We start from the raw sequence: 23,700 nt of genomic DNA on the forward strand, positions 1-23,700 counted from the left end.
CAAAACCTGATATATAAAAACTTGAAGGAGTTTATAATCCCTAAAAGGTAGAGACACTATTTGAAATTATATCTCTCTACATTTGCGCATTTCCATTTTAGATGTATACTTTTTCCTTAAATCAAAACTTGAGTTTTCACTTTTCCCTTTATCTCTCGTAAACAAAAAAGATAAGGCAAAGAGATCACAAGAAAATGAAAATTTTAGAGTTCATGTTTGCAAAAAATATACAACAACAACAAATGTAAGCAAAGAAAATTTATTCACACACCACAAATGAACAAAAAAGTTTTGATATCCAAGTTTGGGAAATTCCACTAGTTCAACCCTGATAGCTTGGAATTTTATAAGAATGAGATTTCTAGTTGATCCAACACATGTTTTAAATATGGATATGCATGCTTGAAACATGTTAAAGATGCAGATGTCCTATGGATCCAAACCTATTTAAATTCTTAGGTTTGGGTGCGGTGGGATATTTACCCGAGCCAAACAAGCAATTATTTTGTCCATTTACAAAAAAGATTACCTAACAATCATAAATGATTGTAAAGTGATTTATCGGTCAATCATGCGTAACGGGCTATATTTTTGTAAGAATGGACTTATGGATATGGAGTCAACACTCAGCTAAAAATTCCCGCACCTCCCCCTTCGTTTCCCGATAATTGCAGAACCTGATAGATAAAAACTAGAAAGAGTTTAAAATCCCTAAAAGTTATAGACACTTTTTGGAATTATCTGTCCCTACATTTGTGCATTTCCATTTTAGATATATACTTTTTCCTTAAATCAAAACTTGAGTTTTCACTTTTCCTTATATCTCTCATAAACAAAAAAGATAAGGCAAACAGATCACAATAAAATGAAAAATTTAGAGTTTATGTATGGAAAAAATTGAGAACAACAACAAATGTAAGCAAAGAAAATTTTCACATACCACAAATGAACAAAAAAATTTTGATATCCAAGTTTTGCAAATTCCACTAGTTCAACCCTGATATCTTGGAATTTTATAAGAAAGAGATTTGTTGTAGATCCTGCACATGTTTTAAATGTGGTTATGCATGCTTGATACATGCTAAAGATGCTGATAACCTACGGATCTAAACCTCATTAAATTCTCAAGTTTGGGTGATGTGGGATATTTACCCGGGTCGAACAAGCCATTATTTTGCCCATTTACAAAAAATCTGACCTAACAATCATAGATGATTGTAAAAGGATTTATCCGTCAATCAAGCGTAATGGGCTATATTTTTGTAAGAAATGACTTATGGATTGGGAGTCAACACTCAGCTAAAATTTCCCCCGCCTACCCCTTGATTTCCTGATGATTACAAAACTTGATAGATGAAAACTAGAAAGAGTTTACAATCCCTAAAAGTTACAGACAATTTTTGGAATTAGCTCTCTCTACCTCTGGGCATTTCCAATTTAGATGTATACTTTTTCCTTAAATCAAAACTTGAGTTTTCACTTTTCCCTTTATCTCTCGTAAACAAAAAAGATAAGGCAAACATATCACAACATATTGAAAATTTTAGAGTTTATGTATGCAAAAAATTTAGAACAACTACAAATGTACCCAAAAAAATTTATTCACTCACCACAAATGAACACAAAAGTTTTGATATTCAAGTTTGGGAAATTCCACGAGTTCAACCCTGATAGCTTGGAATTTTATAAGAAAGAGATTTCTGGTTGATCCTACTCACGTTTTCAATGTGGATTAGCATGCTTGAAACATGTTAAAGATGCAGATGACCTACGGATCCAAACCTTATTAAATTCTCAAGTTTGGGTGCGGTGGGATATTTACCCGAGCCAAGCAAGCCATTATTTTGCCCATTTACAAAAAATCTAACCTTAAAATCATAGATGATTGTAAACTGATTTATCAGTAAATGATGCATAATGGGCTATATTTTTGTGAGAAATGACTTGTGGATTGGGAGTAAACACTCACCTTAAACTTCCCTTGCCTCCCTCTTTGTTTCCCGACGATTGCAAAACCTGATATATAAAAACTAGAAAGAGTTTACAATCCCAAAGAGGTAGAGACACTTAATGGAATTATCTCTCCCTACATTTGTGCATTTCCATTTTAGATGTATACTTTTTCCATTTCATAAAAACATGAGTTTTCACTTTTCCCTTTATCTCTCGTAAACAAAAAAGAGAAGGCAAACAGATCACAACAAAATGAAAATTTTAGAGTTTATGTATGCGAAAAATATAGAAAAACAACAAATATAAGCAAAGAAAGTTTATTCACACACCACAAATGAACAAAAAAGTTTGGATATCCAAGTTTGGGAAATTCCACTAGTTCAACCCTGATAGCTTTGAATTTTATAAGAAAGAGATTTCTTGTTGATGTTGCACATGTTTTAAATGTGGATATGCATTCTTGAAACATGTTGAAGATGCAGATGACCTACGGAACCAAACCACATTAAATTCTACAGTTTGGGTGAGGTGGGATATTTACCCGAGCCAAAAAAGCCATTATTTAGCCTATTTACAAAAACGCTGACTTAACCATCATATATGATTTTAAAGTGATTTATCGGTTAATCATGCGTAATGAGCTATATTTTTGTAACAAATGACTTGTGGATTGGAAGTCCACAGTCAGCTAAAAATTCTGTCGCCTCCCCCTTTGTTTCCCGACGATTGCGAAACCTGATATATAAAAACTAGAAAGAGTTTACAATCCCTAAAAGTTACAGACACTTTTTGGAATGATTTCTCTCTACATTTGTGTGTTTCCCTTTTAGATGTATACTTTTCCTTAAATCAAAACTTGTGTTATCACTTTTCCCTTTATCTCTCGTAAACAAAAAAGATAAGGCTAAATGATTATAACAAAATGAAAATTTGAGAGTTTATGAGTGGAAAAAATTTAGAACAACAACAAATGCTAGCGAGAAAATTTATTCACACACCACAATTGAACAGAAAGGTTTTGATATCCAAGTTTGGGAAACTCCACTAGTTTAACCTTGATAGCTTGGAATATTATAAGAAAGGGATTTCCTATTGATCTTGCACATGTTTTAAATGTGGATATGCATGCTTGAGTCATGTTAAAGACGCAGATGACATACGGATCCAAACCCCATTAAATTCTCAAGTTTGGGAGCGGTTGTATATTTTACCCGAGCCGAACAAGCCAATATTTTGCCCATTTAAAAAAAAGCTGACCTAACAATCACAGATAATTGTAATGTGATTTATCTATCAATCATGCGTAACGGGCTATATTTTTTTATGAAATGACTGATGGTTTTGGAGTCAGCACTCAACTAATAATTCCCCCGTCTCCCCCTTTGTTTCCTGACGATTGCAAAACCTGATTTATAAAAACTAGAAAGTGTTTACAATCCCCAAAAGTTACAGACACTTTATGGAATTATCTCTCTCTACATTTGTGCATTTCTATTTTAGATGTGTACTTTTTCCATAAATAAAAACTTGAGTTTTCACTTTTCCCTTTATTTCACGTAAACAAAAAACATAAGGCAAACTGATCACAACAAAATGAAAATTTTAGAATTTATGTATGCAAAAAATTTAGAACAGCAACAAATGTAAGCAAAGAAAATTTATTCACCCACCACAAATGAATAAAAAAATTTGATATCCAAGTTTGGGAAATTCCACTAGTTCAACCCTGATAGCTATGAATTTTATAAGAAAGAGATTTCTAGTTGATCATGCACATGTTTTAAATGTGGATATGTATGCTTGAAACATGTTAAAGGTGCAGATTACCTACGGATCCAAACCTCATTAAATTCTCAAGTTGGGGTGCGATGGGATATTTACCCGTGCTGAACAAGCCATTATTTTGCCCTTTCACAAAAAAGCTGACCTAACATTCACAGATGATTTTAAAGTGATTTATCGGTAAATCATGCGCAACGGGCTATATTTTTGTAAGAAATGACTGATGGATATGGGGTCAACACTCAGCTATAAATTCCCCCGCCTACGCCTTGGTTTCCCGATGATTGCAAAACCTGATATATAAAAACTAGAAAGAGTTTACAATCCCTAAAAGTTACAGACACTTTTTCGAATTATCTCTCTCTACATTTGTGCATTTCCATTTTTGACGTATACTTTTTCCTTAAATCAAAACTTGAGGTTTCACTTTTCCCTTTATCTCTCGTAAACAAAAAAGATAAGGCAAACAAATCACAACATAATGAAAATTTTAGAGTTCATGTATGCAAAAACTTTAGAACAACAACAAATGTAAGCAAAGAAAATTTAGTCACACACCACAAGTGAACTCAAAAGTTTTGATACCCATGTTTGGGAAATTCCACTAGTTTAACCCTCATAGCTTGGAATTTTATATGAAAGATATTTCTAGTTGATCCTACACATGTTTTAAATGTGAATAATCATGCTTGATACATGTTAAAGATGCAGATGACATATGGATCCAAACCTCATTAAATTCTCAAGTTTGGGTACGGTGGGATATTTACACGAGCCAAACAAGCCATTATTTTGCCCATTTACAAAAAAGATGACCCAACAATCATAGATGATTGTAAAGTGATTTATCGGTCAATCATACATATCAGGCAATATTTTTTTAAGAAATGACTTATGGATTGGAAGTCAACACCCCGCTAGAAATTCCACCACCTCCCCCTTTGTTTCCCGACGATTGCAAAACTTGAAATATAAAAAATAGAAAGAGTTTACTATCCCTAAAAGTTACAGAAACTTTTTGGAATTATCTCTCTCTACGTTTGAGCATTTCCATTTTAGATAAATACTTTCTCCTTCAATCAAAACTTGAGTTTTCACATTTCCCTTTATCTCTCGTAAATAAAAAACAGACGACAACTCGATCACAACAAAGTGAAAATTTTAGAGTTTATCTATGCAAAAAATTTAGAAAAACAACAAATATAAGCAAAGAAAATTTATTCACACACCACAAATAAACACAAAAGTTTTGATATCCAAGTTTGAGAAATTCCACTAGTTGAACCCTAATAGCTTGGAATTTTATAATAAAGAGATTTCTAGTTGATCCTGCACATGTTTTAAATGTGGATGTGCATGCTCCAAACCTCTTCAAATTCTCAAGTTTTGGTGTGGTTGGATATTTACCCGAGCCAAACAACCCATTATTTTGCCCATTTAAAAAAACCTAACATAACAGTCATACATGATTGTAACGTCATTTATCGGTCAATCATGCGTCACGAGATATATTTTAGTAAGAAATTACTTATGGATTGGGAGTCAACACTCAGCTAAAAATTCCCCTGCCTCCCCTTTATTTCCCGACTATTGCAGAAACTGATTTATAAAAAGTTAAAGACACTTTTTTGACTTATCTCTCTCTATATTTGAGTATTTCCATTTTAGATGTTTACTTTTTCATTAAATAAAAACATGAGTTTGCACTTTTCCCTTTATCTCTTGTAAACAAAAAAGATAAGGCAAACAGATCATAACAAAATGAAATTTTTGAGTTTATGAATGCAAAAAAATTTAGGACAACAACAAATGGAAGCAAAGAAAATTTATTCACACTCCACAAATGAACACAAATTTTTGATATCCAAGTCTTGGAAATTCCACTAGTTCAACCCTGATAGCTTGGAATTTATGAGAAAGAAATTTCTTGTTGATCCTACACATGTTTTAAATGTGGATATGCATGCATGAAACATATTAAAGATGCAGATGACCTATGGATCCAAAACTAATTAAATTCTCAAGTTTAGGTGCGGTGAGATAATTACCAGAGCCAAACAAGCCATTATTTTGCCCATTTAAAAAACAGTTGACCTAACAATCATAGATGACTGTAAAGTATTTTCTCTGTCAATCATGTGTAACAGGCTATATTTTTTTAAAAAATTACTTATGGATTGGGAGTAAAAACTCAGCTAAAAATACCCCCGCCTCCCCCTTTTTTTCCCGATGATCGCAATACCGGATATATAAAAACTTGAAAAAGTTTACAATCCCTAAAAGTTTTAGACACTTTTTGGAATTATCTCTCTCTACATTTGTGCATTTCCATTTTAGATGTATACATTTTCCTTAAATAAAAACTTGAGTTTTCACTTTTTTCCTTTATCTCTCGTAAGCAAAAAAGATAAGGCAAACATATCACAACAAAATGAAAATTTTTGAATTTATGTATGCAAAATATTTAGAACAACAACAAATTTAAGCAAAGAAAATTTATTCACACACGACAAATGAACATAAAAGTTTTGATAGCCCAGTTTGGGAAATTCCACTAGTTCAACCCTTATAGCTTGGATTTTTATAAGAAAGAGATTTCTGAATGATCCTGCACATGTCTTAAATGTGGATATGCATTCTTGAAACAAGTAAAGATGCAGATGACCTACGGATCTAAACCTCATTAAATTCTCAAGTTTCGGTATGGTGGGATATTTATCCAAGCCAAACAACCCATTATTTTGCCCAATTTACAAAAAAACTTACCTAAAAGTCATAGATGATTGTAAAGTGATATATCAATCAATCATGCATAATGGGCTATATTTCTTTAAGAAATCACTTATGGATTGGGAGTCAAAACTCAGCTAAAAATTCCCCTGCCTCCCCCTTTGTTTCCTGACGATTGCAAGACCTTATATATAAAAACTAGAAAGAATTTTCAATCTCTATAAGTTATGGATAGTTATTGGAATTATCTCTCTCTGCATTTGTGAATTTCCATTTTAGATGTATACTTTTTCCTTAAATCAAAACTTGAGTTTTCACTTATCCCATTATCACTCGTTAGCAAAAAATATAAGGCAAACAGATCACAACAAAATGAAAGTTTTAGAGTTTATGTATGCAAAAAATTTAGAACAACAATAAATGTAAGCAAAGAAAATTTATTCACACACCAAAAATGAACACAAAAGTTTTGATATCCAAGTGTGGGAATTTCCACTAGTTTAACCCTGATATCTTGGAATTTTAGAAGAAGGAGATTTCTAGTTGATACTGCACATGTTTTAAATGTGGATATGCATGCTTGAAACATGTTAAAGATGCAGATGACCTATGTATCTAAACCACATTAAATTCTCAAGTTTGGGTGCGGTGCGATATTTACCTTAGCCAAATAATCCATTATTTTGCCCATTTACAAAAACGTTGACCTAACAATCATAAATGATTGTAAAGTGATTTATCGGTCAATCATGCATAACAGGCTATATTTTTGTAAGAAATGATTTATGGATTGAGATTGAACCATCAGCTAAAAATTCCTTAGCCTCCCCCTTTGTTTCCCGACGATTGCAAAACCTGATATATAAAGACTAGAAAGAGTTTACAATCCCTAAATGTTAAAGACACTTTTTGGAATTATCTCTCTCTATATTTTTGCATTTCCATTTTAGATGTATACTTTTTCATTTAATCAAAACTTGAGTTTCACTTTTCCCTTTATCTCTCGTAAACAAAAAAGATAAGGCAAACATATCACAACAAATGAAAATTTTAGATTTTACATATGTAAAAAATTTAGAACAACAACAAATGTTAGCAAAGAAAATTTATTCACACACCACAAACGAACGCGAAAGTTTTCATATCCAAGTTTGGGAAATTCCACTTGTTCAACCCTGATAGCTTGGAATTTTATAAGAAAGAGATTTCTACTTGATCATGCACATGTTTTCAATGTGGATATTCATGCTTAAAACATGTTAAAGATGCAGATGACCTACGGATCCAAACCTCATTAAATTCTCAAGTTTTGGTGCGGTGGGTTATTTTTTCGAGCCAAACAAACCATTATTTTTTCCATTTACAAAAAAGCTGACCTAACAATCATAGATGATTGTAAAGTGATTTATTTGTCAATCATGTGTAACGGGCTATATTTTTATAAGAAATGACTTATGGATTGGGAGTCAACACTCAGCTAAAAATTCCCCCTCCTCTCCTTTTGTTTCCCGACGATTGCAAAACCTAATATATAAAAACTAGAAAGAGTTTACAATCCCTAACAGTTATAGACACTTTTGGACTTATCTCTCTCAACATTTTTGCATTTCCATTTTAGATGTATACTTTTTCCTTAAATCAAAACCTGAGTTTTTACTTTTCCCTTTCTCTCGTAAAAAAAAAATACGGCAAACAAATCACAACCAAACGAGAATTTTAGAGTTTCTGTGTGCAAGTTTGGGAAATTCCACTAGTTCAACTCTGATATCTTGGAATTTTATAAGAAAGAGATTTCTAGTTGATCCTGCACATGTTTTAAATGTGGATATCCAAGCTCGAAACATGTTAAAGAAACAAATGACCTATAGATGCAAACCTTATTAAATTCTCATGTTTGGGTGCGGTGGGATATTTACCCGAGCCAAACAAGCCATTATTTTGCAAATTTTAAAAAAATCATGATTGTAAAGTGATTTATCGGTCAATCATGCGTAACAGGCTATATATTTTGAAGAAATGAAAAATGGATTGGGAGTCAACACTCAGCTAAAAATTCCCCTGCCTCCCCCTTTGTTTCCTGACGATTATAAAACCTGATATATAAAATTTGAAAGAGTTTATAATCCCTAAAAGTTATAGACACTTTTTGGAATTATCTATCTCTATATTTGTGCATTTCAATTTTAGATGTATACTTTTTCCTTAAATCAAAACTTGAGTTTTCACTTTTTCCTTTATCTCTCGTAAACAAAAAAGATAAGCCAAACAAATCACAAAAAAATGAAAATTTCAGAGTTTATGTATGCAAAAAATTTAGAACAACAACAAATGTAAGCAAAGAAAATTTAATCACACACCACAAATGAACACAAAAGTTTTGATATCCAAGTTCGGGAAATTCCTCTAGGTCAACCCCGGTAACTTGGAATTTTATAAGAAAGAGATTTCTTGTTGAACCTGAACAAGTTTTTAAATGTGGATATGCATGCATGAAACATGTTAAAGTTACAGATGACCTACGGATCCAAACCTCATTAAATTTTCAAGTTTGGGTGCGGTTGGATATTTACCCAAGCCAAATAAACCATTATTTTGCCCGTTTACAAAAAACCTAACCTAACAATGATATTTGATTGTAAAGTGATTTATCTGTCAATCATGCGTAACAGGATATATTTTAGTAAGAAATGACTTATGGATTGGGAGTCAACACTCTGCTGAAAATTACCACCCCCCCACCCCCCCCCCCCCCCCCCCCCCCTTTCTTTCCCGACGATTGCAAAACCTGATATATAAAAACTAGAAAGAGTTTACAACCCCTAAAACTTAAAGACACTTTTTGGAATTATCTCTCTCTATTTTTGTGCATTTCCATTTTAGATGTATACTTTTTCATTAAATTAAAAATTGACTTTTCACTTTTCCCTTTATCTCTTGTAAACAAAAAAGATAAGGCAAACAGATCACAACAAAATAAAAATTTTAGAGTTGATGTATGCAAAAAATTTAGAACAACAACAAATGTAAGCAAAGAAAATTTATTCACACACCACAAATGAACACAAAAGTTTTGATATACAAGTCTAGGAAATTCCACTACTTTAAGCTTGATAGCTTGGAATTTTATAAGAAAGAGATTTCTAGTTGATCATGTACATGTTTTAAATGTTGATATGCATGCATGAAACATGTTAGTGATGCAGATGACCTACGAATCCAAACCTCATTAAATTCTCAAGTTTGGGTGTGGTGGGATATTTACCAGAGCCAAACAAGCCATTATTTTGCCCATTTACAGAAAAGCTGACCTAACAATCATAGCTGACTATCAAGTGATTTATTAGTCAGTCATGCATAACTGGCTATATTTTTGTAAGAAATGAGTTATGGATAGGGAGTAAACACTCAGCTAAAAATTCCCCCCCCCCCCCCCCCCCCCCCCCCCCCCCTTGTTTCCCAACGATTGCAAAACCTGATATATAAGAACTAGAAAGAGTTTACAAACCCTAAAAGTTGCAGACACTTTTTGGAATTATCTCTCCCTACATTTGTGCATTTCCATTTTACATGTAAATTTTTTCCTTAAATAAAACTTGAGTTTTCACTTTTTCCTTTTTCTCTCGTAAACAAAAACGATAAAGCAAACATATCACAACAAAATGAAAATTTTTGAGTTTATGTATGTAGAAAATTTGGAACAACAACAAGTAAACAAAAAAATATTATTCACACACCACAAATGAACACAAAAGTTTTGATATCCAAGTTTGGGAAATTCCATTAGTTTAACCCTGATAGCTTGGAATTTTATAAGAAAGAGATTTCTAGTAGATCCTGCACATGTTTCAAATGTGGATAAGCATGTTTGAAACATGTTAAAGATGCAGATGACCTACGGATCCAAACCTCATTAAATTTTCAAGTTTTGGTGCGGTGGGATATTTACCTGAGCCAAACAAGCCATTATTTTACCCATTTTCAAAAAAAGATGACCTAACAATCATAGATGATAGTAAAGTGATTTATCGGTCAATCATGCGTAACAGGCTATATTTTTGTAAGAAATGACTTATGGATTGGGAGTCCACACTTAGCTAAAAAAATTGGCCCCGCCTCCCCCATTGTTTTCTGACGATTGCAAGACCTTATATATAAAAACTTGATGTAGTTTACAATCTCTAAAATTTACCAAAATTTTTTAGTATTATCTCTCTCTACATTTGTGCATTTCCATTTTAGAAGTATACTTTTTCCTTAAACCAAAACTTGAATTTTCACTTTTCCCATTATCTCTCGTAAACAAAAAAGATAAGGCAAACCGATCACAACAAAATGAAAGGTTTAGAGTTTATGTATGGAAAAAATTTAGAACAACAACAATTGTAAGCAAAGAAAATTTATTAACACACCAAAAATGAACACAAAAGTTTTGATATCCAAGTTTGGGAAATTCCACTAGTTCAACTCTGATATCTTGGAATTTTAAAGGAAAGAGATTTCTAGTGGATACTGCATATGTTTTAAATATGGATATGCAAGCTTGAAATAAGTTAAAGAGGCAGATGACCTAAGGATCCAAACCTCATTAAATTCTCTAGTTTGGGTGCGGTGGGATACTTACCTGAGCCAAACAAGCCAATATTTTGCCCATTGACAAAAAAATGGACCTAACAATCATAAATTATTGTAAAGTGATTTATCGGTCAATCATACGTAATTGGCTATATTTTTGTAACAAATGACTGATGGTTTAGGAGTGAAAACTCAGCTAAAAACTCCCCTGCCTCCCCCTATGTTTCTCGTCGATTACAAAACCTGATATATAAAATATAGAATGAGTTAACAATCCCTAAAAGTTCCAGACACTTTTTTGAATTATCTCTCTCTATATCTGTTTCAATTTTTGATGAATACTTTTTCCTTAAATAAAAACTTGACTTTTAACTTTTCCCTTTATCTCTCGTAAAAAAAAAAAGATAAGGCAAATAGATCACAACAAAATGAAAATTTTAAAGTTTATGTATGCAAGAAATTTATAACAACAACAAATGTAAGCAAAGAAAATTTATTCACACACCACAAATGAACACAAAAGTTTTGATATCCAAGTTTGGGAAATTCTACTAGTTCAACCTAGATAGCTTGGAATTTTATAAGAAAGAGATTTCTAGTTGATCCTGCACACATTTTAAATATGGATATGCATGCTTGAAACATGTTAAAGATGTGGATGACCTACGGATCTAAACCTCATTAAATTCTCAAGTTTGGCTACGGTTGGATATTTACCCGAGCCAAACAAGCCATTATTTACCACTTTCACAAAAAAGCTAGCCTTACAATCATAGATGATTGTAAAGTGATTTATCGGTCAATCATGCGTAACGGGATATAAATTTGTAAGAAATCACTTATGGATTGGGAGTCAACACTCAACAAAAAATTCCCCCGCCTCCCCCTTTGTTTCCCGACGATTGCAAAACCTGATATATAAAAACTAGAAAGAGTTTACTATCCCTAAAAATTAAAGACACTTTTTGGAATTATCTCTCTCTATATTTCTGCATTTCCATTTTAGATGCATACTTTTTCAATAACTCAAAACTTGAGCTTTTACTTTTCCCTTTATCTCTCGTAAACAAAAAAGATGAGGCAAATCACAACAAAATGAAAATTTTAGAGTTTATGAATGCAAAAAATTTAGAACAACAACAAATGTAAGCAAAGAAAATTAATTCACACACCACAAATGAACACAAAAGTTTTGATAGCCAAGTTTGGGAAATTCCACTAGTTCAATCCTGATAGTTTGGAATTTTATAAGAAAGAGATTTCTACTGGATCATGCACATGTTTCAAATGTGGATATGCATGCTTGAAACTTGTTAAAGATTCAGATGATCTACGGATCAAAACCTCATTAAATTCTCAAGTTTTGGTGCGTTGGGAGATTTATCCAAGCAAAACAAACCATTATTTTGCCCATTTACAAAAAAACTGACATAACAATCATAGATGATTGTAAAGTGATTTATCAGTCAATCATGCGTAATGGGCTATATTTTTATAAGAAATGACTTATGGATTGGGGGTCAACACTCGGCTAAAAATTCCCCCGCCTCTCCCTTTCTTTCCTGAAGATTGCAAAACCTGATATATAAAAACAAGAAAGAGTTTACAATCCCTAAAAGTTGCAAACATTTTTCGTAATTATCTCTCTCTACATTTGTGAATTTCCATTTTAGATGTATACTTTTTCTTCTATCTCACGTAAACAAAAAAGAAAGGCAAAAAGATCACAAAAAAATGAAAATTTTTGAGTTTATGTATGCAAAAAATTTAGAACAACAACAAATGTATGCAAAGAAAATTTATTCACACACCACAAATGAACATACAAGTTTTGTTATCCAAGTCTTGGAAATTCCATTAGTTCAACCCTGATAGCTTGAAATTTTATAAGAACGAGATTTCTTGTTGATCCTGCACATGTTTTAAATGTGGATTTGCAAGCTTGAAACATGTTAAAGATGCAAATGACCTATGGATCCAAACCTCATTAAATTCTGAACTTTGGGTGAAATGGGATATTTACCCGAGCCAAACAAGCCATTATTTTGCCCATTTACAAAAAAAACTGATCTAACAATCATAGATGACTGTAAAGTGATTTATCTGTCAATCATACGTAATGGGGTATTGTTTTGTAAGAAATGACTTATGGATTGGGAGTCAACACTCAACAAAAAATTCCCCCACCTCCCCCTTTGTTTCCCGACAATTGCGAAACCTGATATATAAAAACTAGAAAGAGTTTGCAATCCCTAAAAGTTGCAGACACCTTTTAAAATTATCTCTCCCTACATTTGAGCATTTCAATTTTAGATGTATACTTTTTCCTTAAATCAAAACTTGAGTTTTCATATTTCCCTTTATCTCTCATAAAAATAAAAAGATAAGGCAAGCAGATCACAACAAAATGAAAGTTTTAGAGTTTAAGTATGCTAAAAATTTTTGAACAACAACAAATTTATGAAAATAAAATTTCTTCACACACCACAAACGAACACAAAAGTTTTCATATCCATGTTTGGGAAATTCCACTAGTTCAACCTTGATAGCTTGGAATTATATGAGAAAGAGATTTCAAGTTGATCATGCACATGTTTTAAATGCGGATAAGCATGCTTGAAACATGTTAAAAATGCAGATGACCTACAGATCCAAACCTCATTAAATTCTCAAGTTAGGGTGCGATGGGATATTTATCCGAGCCAAACATGCCATTATTTTCCCCATTCATAAAAAAAGTTGACCTAACAATCATACACGATTATGAAGTGATTTGTTTGTCAATCATGCGTAATGGTCTATATTTTTTAAGAAATGACTTACGGATTGGGAGTCAACACTCAGCTAAAAATTCCCCTGCCTCCCCCTTTGTTTCCCGACAATTGCAAAACCTAATAAATAAAAACTAGAAAGAGTTTATAGTCCCTAAAAGTTATAGACACTTTTTGGAATTATCTCTCTCTACATTTGTGCATTTCCATTTTGGATGTATACTTTTTCCTTAAATCAAAACATGATTTTTCACTTTTCCCTTTATCTCTCATAAACAAAAATGATAAGATGAATAGATCACAACAAAATGAAAATTTTAGAGTTTATGTATGCAAAAAATTTAGAACAACAAAAAATGTAAGCAAAGAAAATTTATTCACACACCACAAATGAATACAAAATTTTTGATATCCAAGTTTGGGAAATTCCACTAGTTCAACCCTGATAGCTATGAATTTTATAAGAAAGAGATTTCTAGTTGATCATGCACATGTTTTAAATGTGGATATGTATGCTTGAAACATGTTAAAGGTGCAGATTACCTATGGATCCAAACCTCATTAAATTCTCAAGTTTGGGTGCGGTTGGATATTCACCCGAGTCAAACATGCCATTATTTTGCCCATTTCCGAAAAAGCTAACCTAACAATCATAGATGATTGTAAAGTGATTTATCGGTCAATCATGTGTAACGGGATATATTTTTGAAAGAAATGACTTATGGATTGGGAGTAAACACTCAGCTAAAAATTCCCCCGCTTCCCCCTTTGTTTCCCGACGATTACAAAACCAGATATATAAAAACTAGAAAGAGTTTACAATTCCTAAAATTTACAGACACTTTTTGGAATTATCTCTCTCTATATTTGTGCGTTTCCATTTTAGATGTATACTTTTTCCTTAAATCAAAACTTTAGCTTTCACTTTTCCCTTTATCTCTCGTAAACAAAATAGAAAGGCAAAAAGATGACAACAAAATAAAAAATTTAGAGTTTATGTATGTAAAAAATTTAGAACAACAATTAATGTAAGCAAAGAAAATTTATTCACACAACACAAATGAACACAAAAGTTTTGATATCCAAATTTGGAAAATTCCATTAGTTCAACCCTGATAGATTGAAATTTTATAAGAAAGAGATTTCTAGTTGATCTTGCATATGTTTTCAATGTGGATATGCCTGCTTGAAACATGTTAAAGATGTAGATGACCTACGGATCCAAACCTCATTAAATTCTCTATTTTGGTTACGGTGGGATATCTACCTGAGCCAAAAAAGCCATTATTTTGCCCATTTACAAAAAACCTGACCTAACAATCATAGATGATTGTAAAGTGATTTATCTGTCAATCTTGCATAATGGGCTATTGTTTTGTAAGAAAAGACTTATGGATTGGGAGTCAACACTCAGTTAAAAATTCCCTCGCCTCCCCCTTTGTTTCACGATGATTGCAAAACCTGATTTATAAAATCTAGGAAGAGTTTACAATCCCTAAAAGTTGTAGACACTTGTTAGAATTATCTCTCTCTTCATTTGGGCATTTCCATTTTAGATGTATAGTTTTTCCTTAAATCAAAACTTGAGTTTTCACTTTTCCCTTTATCTCTCGTAAACAAAAAAGATAAGGCAAACTGATAACAATGAAATGAAAATTTTAGAATTTCTATATGAAAAAAATTTAGAACAACAACAAAATGTAAGCAAAGAAAATTTCTTCAAATACCACAGATGAACACAAAATTTTTGATATCTAGGTTTGGAAAATTCCACTAGTTCAACCCTTATAGCTTGGAATTTTAAAAGAAAGAGATTTCTAGTTGATCATGTACATGTTTTAAATGTGGATATGCATGCTTAAAACATGTTAAAGATGCAGATGACCCAAATATCCAAACCTCTTTAAATTCTCAAGTTTGGCTGCGGTGGGATATTTAACTGAGCCAAACATGCCATTATTTTCCCCATTTACAAAAAAAGCTGACCTAATAATCATAGATGATTGTAAAGTGATTTATTTGTCAATCATGTGTAAAGGTTTATATTTTTTTAAGAAATGACTTATGGATTGGGAGTCAACACTCGGCTAAAAATTCCTCGCCTCCCCTTTGTTTCCCGATGATTACAAAACCTGATATATAAAAACTGGAAAGAGTTTACAGTCCCTAAAAGGTACAGACACTTTTTGGAATTATCTCTGTCTACCTTTGTGCACTTCTATTTTAGATGTATACTTTTTCCTTAAATTAAAACATGAGTTTTCACTTTTTTCCCTTTATCACTCGTCAACAAATAAGATAAGATCACAACAAAATGAAAATTTTAGAGTTTATGTATCCAAAACATTTAGAACAACACAAAATGTAAGCAAAGAAAATTTATAAACACACCAGAAATGAACACAAAAGTTTTGATATCTAAGTTCGGGAAATTCCACTAGTTCAACCCTGATAGCTTGGAATTTTATAAGAAAGAGATTTCTAGTTGATCCTGCACATGTTTTAATTGTGGATATACATACTTGAAACATGTTAAAGATGCAGATGACCTACGGATCCAAACCTCATTAAATTCTTAAGTTTGGGTGCGGTGGGATATTTACCCAAGCGAAATAAGCCATTATTTTTCGCATTTACAAAAATACTGACCTAATTATCATCGATGATATTAAAGTGATTTATCAGTCAATCATGTGTAACGGGCTTTATTTTCTTAAGAAATGACTTTTGATTGGGAGTCAACACTCAGCTAACAATTCCTCTGCCTCCCCGTTTGTTTCCACAGGATATCAACACCTGATATATAAAGACTAGAAAGAGTTTATAATCCCTAAAACTTACAAACACTTTTTGGAATTATCTCTCTCTAAATTTGTGCATTTCCATTTTAGATGTATACTTTTTCCTTAAATCCAAACTCTAGTTTTCACTTTTTCCTTTGTCTGTTGTAAATAAAAAAGACAAGGCAAACAGGTCAGAACAAAATGAAAATTTTAGAGTTTATGTATGCAAAAAATCTAGAACAACAAAAAATGTAAGCAAATAAAATTTATTCACACACCAAAAATGAACACAAAAGTTTTGACATCCAAGTTTGGAAAATTTTACTAGTTCAACCCTGACAGTTTGGAATTTTAAAAATTAAGAGATTTCTAGTTGATTTTACACATGTTTTAAATGTGGATATGCATGCTTGAAAATGTTAAAGATGCAGAAGACCTACAGATCACAACCTCACTAAATTCTCAAGTTTGGGTGGGGTGGGATATTTACCAAAGCCAAACAAACCATTATTTTGCCCATTTACAAAAAAGCTGACCTAACAATCATAGATGATATTAAAGTGATTTATCTGTCAATCATGCGTAACGGGATATATTTTGGTAAGAAATGACTTATGGATTGGGAGTCAACACTCGGCTAAAAAGTCCCCGCCTCTACCTTTTTTTTCCCGACGATTGCAAGACCTGATAAATAAAAACAAGAAAGAGTTTACAATCCCTAAAGTCACTGATAGTTTTTGGAATTATCCCTCTCTACATTTGTGAAATTCCATTTTAGATGAATACTTTCTCCTTAAATCAGAACTTGAGTTTTCACTTTTCCCTTTATCTCTAGTAAACAAAAAAGATAAAGCAAACATATCACAACAAAATGAAAATTTTAGAGTTGTTGTGTGCAAAAAATTTAGAACAACAACAAATGTAAGCAAAGAAAATTTCTTCACACACCACAAATGAACACAAAAGTTTTGATATCCAAGTTTTGGAAATTCCTCTAGTTCAACCCTGATAGCTTGGAATTAATAAGAAAGAAATTTCTAGTTGATCCTACACAAGTTTTAAATGTGGATATACATGCTTCAAACATGTTAAAGATGCAGATGACCTACGGATCCAACCCTCTTTAAATTCTCAAGTTTTGGTGCTGTGGATATTTACCAGAGCCAAACAAGCCATTATTTTGACTATTCACAAAAAAGCTGACCTAACGATCATAGATCTTTGTAAAGTGATTTATCAGTCATTCATGCGTAACGGGCTATATTTTTGTAAGAAATCACACATGCATCAGGAGTCAACACTCAGCTAAAAATTCCCCCATCTCCCCCTTTGTTTCCCAACAATCGCAAGATCTGATAATTAAAAACTAGAAAAAGGTTATAATCCCTTAAAGGTATTGACAATTTTTGGAATTATCTCTCTCTACATTTGTGAAATTCCATGTTAGATGTATACTCTTTCCATAAATCAAAACTTGAGTTAAGGCAAACATATCACAACAAAATGAAAATTTTAGAGTTTATATGTGGAAAAAAATTTGAACAACAATAAATGTAAGCAAAGAAAATTTATTCACTCACCAAAAATGAACACAAAAGTTTTGATATCAAGGTTTGGGAAATTCCACTAGTTCAACCCTGATAGCTTGGAATTTTAAAAGAAAGAGATTTCTAGCTGATTATGCACATGTTTTAAATGCATATATGCATGCTTGAAACATGTTAAAGATGCAGATGACCTACGTATCCAAAGCTCTTTAAATTCTCAAGTTTGGGTGCAGTGGATATTTACCCAAGCCAAACAAGCCATTATTTTGCTCAATCACGAAAAATTTGACCTAACAATCATAGATAATTGTAAAGTGATTTATCGGTCATTCATGCGTAACGAGCTACATTTTTGTAAGAAATGATTTACGGAATGGGAGTCAACACTTTGCTAAAAATTCCCTGCCTCTCCCTTTGTTTCCCGATGATTGGAAGACCTGATATCTAAAAACTAGAAAGAGTTTACAATCCCCAAAAGTTACTGACAGTATTTGGAATTCTCTCTCTCTACATTTTTGAAATTCCACATCAGATGTATACTTTTTCCTTAAATCAAAACTTTATTATTCACTTTTCCCTTTATCTCTCATAAACAAAAAAGATAAGGCAAACAGATCACAACAAAATGAAAATTTTAGATTTGATGTATGAAAAAAATTACACAAACAACAAATGTAAGCAAAGAAAATTTCTTCACACACCACAAATGAATACAAAAGTTTTGATATCCAAGTTTGGGAAATTCCACTAGTTCAACCCTGATAGCTTGGAATATTTTGAGAAAGAGATTTCAAGTTGATCCTGCACATGTTTTAAATGTGGAAATGCATGCTTGTAACATGTTAAAGATGGAGAAGACCTACGGATCCAAGCCTCATTAAATTCTCATGTTAAGATGCGGTGGGCTATTTACCCTAGGCAAACAAGCCATTATTTTTCCCATTTAAAAAAAAGCTGAAAAACAATCATAAATGATTGTAAAGTGATTTATCAGTCATTTATACGTAACGGGCTATATTTTTTTAAGAAATCACTCATGCATTGGCAGTCACTCAGCTAAAAACTTCCCCGCATCCCCCTTTGTTTCCCAACGATTGCAAGACTTGATAAATAAAAATTAGAAAGAGTTTACAATCCCTAAAAGGTACAGACAATTTTGGGAATTTTCTCTCTCTACATTTGTGAAATTCCATTTTAGATGTGTACGTTTTCCTTAAATCAAAACATGAGTTTTCACTTTTCCCTTTATCTCTGAAAGCAAAAAAGATCAGGCAAACATATCACAACAAAATAAAAATTTTAGAGTTTATGTGTCAAAAAATTTTGAACAACAACAAATGTAAGGAAAGAAAATTTATTCACACACCAAAAATGAACACAAAAGTTTTGATATCAAGGTTTGGGAAATTCCACTAGTTCAACCCTGATAGCTTGGAATTTTATAAGAAAGAGATTTCTAGTTGATTATGCACATGTTTTAAATGTGGATATGCATGCTTGAAACATTTTAAAGATGCAGATGACCCACAGATCCAAACCGCCTTAAATTCTCAAGTTTGGGTACGGTGGATATTTACCCAAGCAAAACAAGCCATTATTTTGCCCATTCACAAAAAAGTTGGCCGAACAATCATAGATCATTGTAAAATGATTTATCAGTCATTTATGGGAGTCAACACTTTGCTAAAAATTCCCTGCCTCCCCCTTTGTTTCCCATCGATTGCAAGACCTGATATATAAAAACTAGAAAGATTTTACAATCCCCAAAAGTTATTGACAGTGTTTGGAATTATCTCTCTCTACATTTGTGAAATTCCACATTAGATGTATACTTTTTCCTTAAATCAAAACTTTACTTTTCACTTTTCACTTTATCTCTCGTAAACAAAAAAGATAAGGCAAATAGATCATTACAAAATGAAAATTTTAGAGTTGATGTACGAAAAAAAATTGGACAAACAACAAATGTAAGCAAAGAAAATTTCTTCACACACCACAACTGAACACAAAAGTTTTGATATCTATGTTTCAGAAATTCCACTAGTTCAACCCAGATATATTGGAATTTTATAAGAATAGATTTCTAGTTGATCCTGCACATGTTTTAAATGTGGATATGTATGCTTGAAACATGTTAAAGATGCAGATGAGCTACGGATCCAAACCTCAAAAATTTTCAAGCTTGGGTGCACTGGGATGTTTACTTGAGCCAAACAATCCATTATTTTGCCCAATTACAAAAACGGTGACTTTTCAAGTATAGATGATTGTAAAGTGATTTATCGCTCAATCATGCGTCACGGGCTATATTTTTGTAAGTAACGACTTATGGATTGAGAGTCGACACTCAGCTAAAAATTCCCCCACCTCCCCCTTTGTTTCTTGACGATTGCAAAACCTGATATATAAAAATTAGAAAGAGTTTAATATCCCTAAAAGTTACAGACACTTTTTGGAAATATCTCTCTCTACATTTTTGCATTTCCATTTTAGATGTATACTCTTTCCTTAGTTCAAAACATGAGTATTAATTTTTCCCAAATGTCACGTAAACAAAAAAGTTAAGGCAAATAGATCAAAACATAATGAAAATTTGAGAGTTTATGTATGAAAAAAATTTTGAACAATAAAAAATGTAAGCAAAGAAAATTTCACCACACACCACAAATAAACACAAAAGTTTTGATATCCAAGTTTGGGAAATTCCACTAGTTCAACCCTGATAGCTTGGAATATTTTAAGAAAGAGATTTTAAGTTGATCCTGCACATGTTTTAAATGTAGAAATGCATGCTTGTATCATATTAAAGATGCAGAAGACCTACGGATCCAAGCCTTATTAAATTCTCATGTTAAGATGTCGTGGGCTATTTACCCGAGGCAAACAAGCCATTATTTTGCCCATTTGCAAAAAATCTGACCAACAATCATAAATGATTGTAAAGTGATTTATCAGTCATTTATGCGTAACGGGCTATATTCTTTTAAGAAATCACTCATGCATTGGGAGTCAACACTAAGCTAAAAATTCCGCCGCCTCCCCCTTTGTTTCCCAATGATTGCAAGACCTGATAAAAAAAACCTCAAAAGATTTTACAATCCGTAAATGGTACAAACAATTTTGGGAATTATCTCTCTCTACATTTGTGAATTTCCATTTTAGATGTATACATTTTCCTTAAATCAAAACTTGATTTTTCACTTTTCCCTTTATCTCTCGTAAACAAAAAAGATAAGGCAAACATATCACAACAAAATGAAAATTTTAGAGTTTATGTGTGCAAAAAATTTTGAACAACAACAAATGTAAGGAAAGAAAATTTATTCACACACCAAAAATGAACACAAAAGTTTTGATATCAAGGTTTGGGAAATTCCAATAGTTCAACCCTGATAGCTTGGAATTTTATAAGAAAGAGATTTCTAGTTATTGTGCACATGTTTTAAATGTGGATATGCATGCTTGAAACATTTTAAAGATGCAGATGACCTACGGATTCAAACCTCCTTAAATTTTCAAGTTTGGCTACGGTGGATATTTACCCAAGCCAATCAAGTCATTATTTTGCCCATTCACAAAAAAGTTGACCGAACAATCATAGATCATTGTAAATTGATTCATCTGTCATCCATGTGTAACAAACTATAATTTTGTAAGAAATGACTGACAAAATGGGAGTCAACACTTTGCTAAAAATTCCATGCCTCCCCCTTTGTTTCCCCACGATTGCAAGACCTGATATATAAAAACTAGAAAGAGTTTACAATCCCCAAAAGTTATTGACAGTATTTGGAATTATCTCTCTCTACATTTGTGAAATTCCACATTAGATGTATACTTTTTCCCTAAATCAAAACTTTAGTTTTCACTTTTCCCTTTATCTCTTGTAAACAAAAAAGATAAGGCAAATAGATCATTACAAAATGAAAATTTTAGAGTTAATGTATGAAAAAAAATTGGACAAACAACAAATGTAAGCAAAGAAAATTTCTTCACACAGCACAACTGAACACAAAAGTTTTGATATCTAAGTTTCGGAAATTCCACTAGTTCAACCCAGATAGATTGGAATTTTATAAGAATAGATTTCTAGTTGATCCTGCACATGTTTTAAATGTGGATATGCATGCTTGAAACATGTTAAAGATGCAGATGAGCTACGGATCCAAACCTCATTAAATTTTCAAGCTTGGGTACGGTGGGATGTTTACCCGAGCCAAACAATCTATTATTTTGCCCAATTACAAAAATGGTGACTTTTCAATCATAGACGATTGTAAAGTGATTTATCGCTCAATCATGTGTAACGGGCTATATTTATGTAAGGAACGACTTATGGATTGAGAGTTGACACTCAGCTAAAAATTCCCCCACGTCCCCCTTTGTTTCATGACAATTGCAAAACCTGATATATAAAAATTAGAAATAGTTTAATATCGCTAAAATTTACAGACACTTTTTGGAAATATCTCTCTCTACATTTGTGAATTTCCATTTTAGATGTATACTTTTCCCTTAGTTCAAAACTTGAGTATTAATTTTTCCCAAAATCTCTCGTAAACAAAAAAGTTAAGGCAAATAGATCAAAACAAAATGAAAATTTGAGAGTTTATGTATGCAAAAAATTTAGAACAATAAAAAATGTTAGGAAAGAAAATTCCTTCACACACCACAAATTGACACAAAAGTTTTGATATCCAATTTTGGGAAATTCCACTAGTTCAACCCTGATAGCTTGGAATTTTTAAAGAAAGAGATTTAAAGTCGATCCTGCACATGTTTTAAAAGTGGAAATGCATGCTTAAAACATGTTAAAGATGCAGAAGACTTACGGATCCAAGCCTGATTAAATTCTCAGGTTTAGATGCGGTGGGCTATTTACCCGAGGCAAACAAGCCATTATTTTGCCCATTTACAAAAAAGCTGACCAACAATCATAAATGTTTGTAAAGTGATATATCGATCATTCATGCGTAACGAGCTATATTTTTTTATGAAACCACTCATGCATTGGGAGTGTACACTCAGCTAAAAATTCCCCCGCCTCCCCCTTTCTTTCCCAACGATTGCAATACCTGATAAATAAAAACTAGAAAGAGTTTTCAATCCCAAAAAGGTACAGACAATTTTGGGAATTATCTTTCTCTACATTTGTGAAATTCCATTTTAGATGTATACTTTTTCGTTAAATCGAAACTTGAGTTTTCACTTTTCCCTTTATCTCTCGTAAACAAAAAAGATAAGGCAAACATATCAAAACAAAATGAATATTTTAGAGTTGTTGTGTGCAAAATTTTAGAACAACAACAAATGTAAGCAAAGAAAATTTCTTCACACACCACAAATGAACACAAAAATTTTGATATCCAAGTTTGGGAAATTCCACTAGTTCAACCCTGATAGCTTGGAATTTTATAAGAAAGAGATTTCTTGTTGATTATGCACATGTTTTAAATGTGGATATGCATGCTTGAAACATGTTAAAGATGCAGATGACCTACGGATCCAAACCTCTTTAAATTCTCAAGTTTGGGTGGGGTGGATATTTACCCAAGCCAAACA

The sequence above is a fragment of the Aristolochia californica genome, unplaced genomic scaffold (assembly GCF_029961685.1).
Source record: "Aristolochia californica isolate CCGP_79_NKW_82.1479 unplaced genomic scaffold, dmAriCali1.0.hap1 SCAF_7, whole genome shotgun sequence".
Classification (NCBI taxonomy): Eukaryota; Viridiplantae; Streptophyta; class Magnoliopsida; order Piperales; family Aristolochiaceae; genus Aristolochia; species Aristolochia californica.